This window comes from Euprymna scolopes, chromosome 14 (assembly GCF_053919585.1).
Source record: "Euprymna scolopes isolate OS-2025 chromosome 14, ASM5391958v1, whole genome shotgun sequence".
Classification (NCBI taxonomy): domain Eukaryota; kingdom Metazoa; phylum Mollusca; class Cephalopoda; order Sepiida; family Sepiolidae; genus Euprymna; species Euprymna scolopes.
The window spans coordinates 93,093,203-93,099,202 of record NC_136495.1 but is presented as its reverse complement, the minus strand read 5'-3'; the positions used below and the strand labels follow the sequence as shown (position 1 = coordinate 93,099,202).

General features: G+C 33.3%; 1 protein-coding gene across 4 annotated transcripts in view; it reads right to left on the bottom strand.

Annotated features, from left to right (window-relative positions):
* The window catches only part of LOC145293164 (PHD finger protein 21A-like), a 90,115-nt gene that overhangs the window by 1,186 nt on the left and 82,929 nt on the right, over positions 1–6,000 (bottom strand). The window lies entirely within an intron of this gene.

The window sequence follows — 6,000 nt, the reverse complement described above, 5'->3', positions numbered from 1 at the left end:
CAATTTTATAATTTTCAAAGAATTCATCGATGAACCATGCAATATTATTGCTTATACAACTTTAATAACTATCTATTTAGAACTTCAGAATTTAAAATTCTGCCGGTTAAACATTTTTTTAAAGTAAAATACAAGCTTTTTTTAATCAATGCATAAGAATGCAATAGGAATTTTTTCTTTATTTGTATTTTATATTTAGTGTTTTTTTTTCTTTATTTGTATTTTATATTTAGTGTTTTTTTTCTTTTTTCTTAGTATAGTAGTTGGGAGAGGACGAGTACATATGGCAACGACTCAACACGTCATGTCTGGTAAAAAGATATTCCACATATGATAATGATTATTGTGCAAAACAAAATAAATGTATCTTTTAATGTAGGATAGACAATCAAGTCTGGATCCATCAGGTCAGTTGTGTTCAATTTTGAATTCTCTGATTTAGTAATAATAATAATTTGGAATGTTCTAATGAAACTAAATATTTATATATCATGTGTATTTGAATGCATTATAATTTGTCAAAAATTTTACAGGAATTTTTTTTTTTTTTAATTTTACTGTTGAAACCAGCATTTTTTTTCAAGAATTCTTACAAAAAAACCCTTCTGCATGAATTGGCTGAAAGCAACAATAAATCCCTAGTTAAAATCTGCAGACAAATTATGAAATATCCATTTTTAAAGCTTAAGAACCTCACCAGATGACAAACAGTTGTATGGTTTAAGAAAAGTTGTAATGTCAATTCTTCAACTAATACTGTATTCACATGCAGAAGTTCAAGTGTAACGTGAACCGACATCCCAAATCCCAACATAGTGCCCCAGTAGTTGTTGACCCTGATAGTACACCAAAATGGCAATGTGCCTTGTTTGGAGTGAAAATGTAATAAAAAAAAAAAAAAGTGATGCTACAAGGATCTCTTCAAATGGAATTGGACACCATGATTGGTGTTCATCTTCAAGGAAAAAATTCTACTTCTGAATTTTGTAAACCATCCTCTGCACACTCGTTCATTCAGAATTGAATAAATTGAGTGAATATTTTGAGTCGCTTCAGATATAGAGTAACCCTTTTTTTTTTAAACTCAAAAAACTAGGAATACACACAGATGAGAAAACGCTTTGGATAATCACAGATTTCAAGAGGGTTATGCTAAAATAATATTTAAAAAAACAAAGCACTTTAACTCCTCAAAATACCACAATTTTGTTCGAAAATGAATATACTTTCAAATGAATTAATAAATAATTATGTACATTATATATTTTAAGAGTTTAAGTGTTAAAATTTTAAGAGCAAATATAGTGATAAAAATGTGAACATCATAAAACATCATGGTAAGGCTTTGTAAAGACCCCCACCCTCAATTTGTAAATACTCATACTGCATTTGTATTACGAATTCTGTCATAAAAATGTCACTTAACAGTTTAGAGTATCCAAAATACTTTTAACCACTCGTTTTTTTTTTTGTTGTGTTAAAAGACTTCAACATGACGAGTATTGAATTTTGAAAAAAGATTTCTTCAGTCACGCATAAATCAATCATTTTACTGTTTTTATCCGTTAAAAGTATAATTACATGTTTCTCTTATAGTAGCTAGCAATTTAAAATGATAATACTCAGAAAAAAAAAAAAGTTTCTATTTGAGTTTAAATGGAAAACTGTCTTGTAGCAGCAGTAACGATAGCACAGTTGTAAATGGACATTTTTTTTATATTCCAGAATGATCTTTTTGTTTTAAATTAAAAATATCAATATAAAAAAATGTTCTTACATGTTTAGTTAGAGCTATTTTGTTATTAAAATATAATTAGCTTAATAAGAGCTATTCGGATATCAGAATATATAATTAAAGCAATCCTAACCAATCTAGTGTTAAGTTCAACTTGTAATTTCTCACATAATTTTGGTCAAATTTAAAAAATATTTATATGGTTGAGAAGACGAGAAAATAAGCTTTCTAAATGTATAATTTGCATTATAGATTTTAACAGGGAATTAAACAGCATTTTGCTTTAAACAACCAAAAATGTGAAATATGATTTTTTCGGTTCATGTATATGAGCGGTAGTCCCCAATACATCTAATTTTCGTCTTTTTTACAGTTCTTTCTGCGGATTTTTATTGAATGGACACTAACCTACCAGATTATTTAAAAAAGAAAAATGCAAAATCAATATTTAAATATTTGTAGGGGTGCTCAGTTTCTAGTGAAGTTAACCCTACCAAACAGGGTTACCGATATACCGGTAATTTCCGAAAATGCTACATACAAAGTTTTACTGCTAAACCAGTATTTTTCCAACCACATGTTTTTTGTATTGTCAGGGAAGTAAAAATAGCTAAAAATAGTTTAAAATAACTACCCAATCGCTGCTTAGCCTTGATTTAGCGCAAGCCTAACGTTCTGCAAATGGCTACCTTTGTTTTGGCAGAGTTGGAGGTTGTTTTCTAGACTAAAGTAGCCATGAAGCGAACTAGTAACAAATCAAGCACTTCAATGGACGAAGGAGTTTCACGGTGCAACAAGTGTTGGATAAAGTGACAAATTCTGATTCAGACAAAGGCGAATTTGATCAGAAGTATGTTTCTGAATCAAGTAACGCTAGTGATGATGAATATATCGATGAAGGAGAAAGTTATGATAATTCTGATGACGCAAGTGGGCCAAGATCAAAATCGAGTGTTCAAAGTAGGGCACGTCACTCGACCAGGTGATAGGGGAGATTCTGGCGTGGTTGATAAGGGATGGAGTTGGAATTTTGTAGCTCCAGATCTGGATTTCAATGAGGATGGGAAATGGCCAGTGAACATTCCAGAAGAAAGCAAGTGCATCGATTTTCTTTCGTTGTTTACTGAGAATGACTTCTGACAGAATTTGACAGAGAAGACTAATTTACATGCCACTCAAATACGTGCAGAAAGACCCAACTAATACTACTACTACTACTACTACTACCGCTGTAAGAATTTCAATGTTCCTGTTGGGGAAATGAAAGCCTTTGTTGGGCTGAGGATCTACATGGAATATATCTGCGTGAAACCCAGCTTTCAGGATTACTGGTCAAGTGATGGAAGTGACTTCATTGGATATACTCTGAGGTTCCACAATGTCATGATACGAGAGATTCTTGGCTATCTGAACTTTCCTACATGTGGTAGATGAGGAGGATACTGGCATTGACCAGGTTGACAGAATCTACAAGGTTAGGCCTGCTCTAGAGTATTTACTCAAAGTTTCGACACTACTACCAGTCCAGACAACACTTGAGCCTGGATAAGTGAATGATTTCCACAGTAAAAAAAAAAAAAAAGTCACCTGGCGATAAAACAGTACAGAAAAGACAAACCCACAAAATGGGACATCAAATCATTTCTTCTTTGTGAAGTGGAGACTGGATATATTCTCGATGCAGAAGTCTACACCGGGGCAGCACCAATGCCAGTTCAAGAATTGGGTGAAGTCAGGAACACTGTTGTCCGTCTCTTGACGTTGGCTGGGATGGAAGGCAGCTCACATATTCCGGTTACGGACCACTTCAACAACTCAGCGACTCTGGCTAAATATGCTGTGAACCACCTACAAACTGGTGTTGTTGGAACTTTCCTGCAGAACAAAGTCTCTCAAGGCCGTCAAGAAACTTCTTTGAGGTAAAAGTTGCTACCTCTGTCAAGACACCATCACATGTATGGTATGGCAGGACAACAAGCTCATCACCTTCATCTCCAACTACCATGATCGTATAAAGACGGGAACTGTCAACAAGAATCAGAAGGATGGTACTTTTCCTGAAGTGAACATTCCACAGCTTGGCTTGAACTACAACAAGTACATGGGCGGTTGCAACAAGAACGACCAGATGGCCTGCCTTCACCGTTCACGACGCCACTGGCCTCAACACTTCAAATTCTTCATGTGGACTTGCTACAACTCTTATGCGCTGTACCTTTCTACACAAGGAGCTGCCAGAAAACATCTCTACTTTACAAGATACAAGAACTGGTAGGAATCTATCATTCTACAGCTATTTGCAGAGGACAACAAGAAACATGTACCCACTTCCCTGAAATTCCCCTGTCACCTCATCTGACCAATCTGTGTTATGTGTATGGGGAAACAGCTGACATGCAACAGACAACACCGTGGAGTGTCTTATAAAAACAACCCCCAAAAGAAGGTGAACACAAGGTTCTGGTGCACCCACTGCAGGAAGTACCTGAGCATCAAGGAGGGCTCCACCCGTTGTGCAGACTGGCACACAAAGCGGTAGAGGAAAGGCAAAAAATTACTAACACATTTAAAATTTTTTCATAATTTTGCCCTGGAGGTCAGGCACAGAGGCAAATTAGGTTCAGCAATTCAGGTCTGGTAGGGTTAAGAAATAAAAACATCATAAACTGAAAAGTTTAAAAATGAAATAATGTGTCACTTGATAGAAAAAGAACAAGAAATGCAATTGAAAATAACAATTTGTCAGCCTTAGCAAAAAGTGTTTTTGATGGGCAAAAAATACTTAATACTTTGCCAAGCGTCCCATTTTCTGTTAGAGTGACGTCACTTGTTTTAAATAAAATGTTGCCCGTTTGTTTCAATTCTTGTAAAGTTTCTCACTCTCATGTATGCAAATTTACAAATTTAAAAAGTAATTTGATGTTTAAAATTTAAGGCATAACATTTTCAAAATAATTATGAACTACTAACCATAAGTATGGGTGTCAAACGCCCTTTTAAAAAAAAAAGAAAAACTCCTTAAATCCTACCCCTAGAGTACAAGTGGCAAGCCTCCTTCCTCCTAAAACCTTTTTTAGCCCTAACAATAACCATAAATCAGAGTGGCAAACTCCCCACCAAACAAAATTTTTCAGTAAGCTACATATAAGCATCTAAAAAAAAAAAAAAAAAAAAAAAAAAAGAAAAATGTACATGATTTATTTCCCATAAAAAATAAATTGGTCCACTGTCCTGAAACACAAGAATAGTCTCAAAATGCTGGATTATTTTACATTAAATTTATTTGAAACCAACCTCCAACTCTAAATTCTAAAATTGTTTTTCTTTTGTTTCTGTCAAGTCTTCAGGATATTCACATATAATTACCCTTAACCCTATCATTAGCCCAAATTCAGAGTAGCAACCTCCCCATCCTCCCATAATTGCACAAAGATCCTCTTATAATCACATAGAATTGTTTTTAGAAAAAAAATGCATATCTTTCATAGAAAAAAAAAAATGATTAACTGCCCTAAAATGTTAGAATAGCTCAAAATGGAGAATCATTTTGCATTAAATTCTGAAATAATTGTTCTTTATTTTTCAGTAGTTTTTCAGGTTTTCACATGTAATTGCCTACAAAGGTAGAATCATATATTTTGGAAAAGTGGCTAGATGGGAGAAGGTTAACGGAAGGTATTAATCTACAATAATACCAAAGAAATATTGCAATATATTCATTTTTAAACAGTCCTAGATTTCAATTTAAGTTTTTTGTACATAAAATGAATTACAATTCAACTTTCTCTAACTTTTTCCTTTTAATGGATACATGCCATTTTTAAGGAATTGCAGCATATTTATGTACATTTACTGCAGATTATTTGGAAACCATTAATTTCTGGAGATTTCCAGTAGTATATTCTGATTCCTTCCACAAAAATACACTTGTATAGCAAATTTCATTGCTTGATCTTGTGTTTTAACAAAGATATAACATTTTTACTGAAAAAGTAGTAGAAAAAATATAACAATATAGGGGAAGACAGAAAAATATCCAAACGTATGAAACACAAAAATAGTCATAACTTCCTTAATTTTAATCAGATGTTTAAAATTCAGATTTTTTCTTAGCTCATCAAGCGTTTTATATGTATGCCATTATTGAAATATTTTGAGCCATTTAACTTTTTTCATGTGTATTACTACTCACTATTATCTGACTTCATATCTATCCAACACTCTTAACCTGGTCAATGCTGGGTAACCCTGTAAGTATATATATA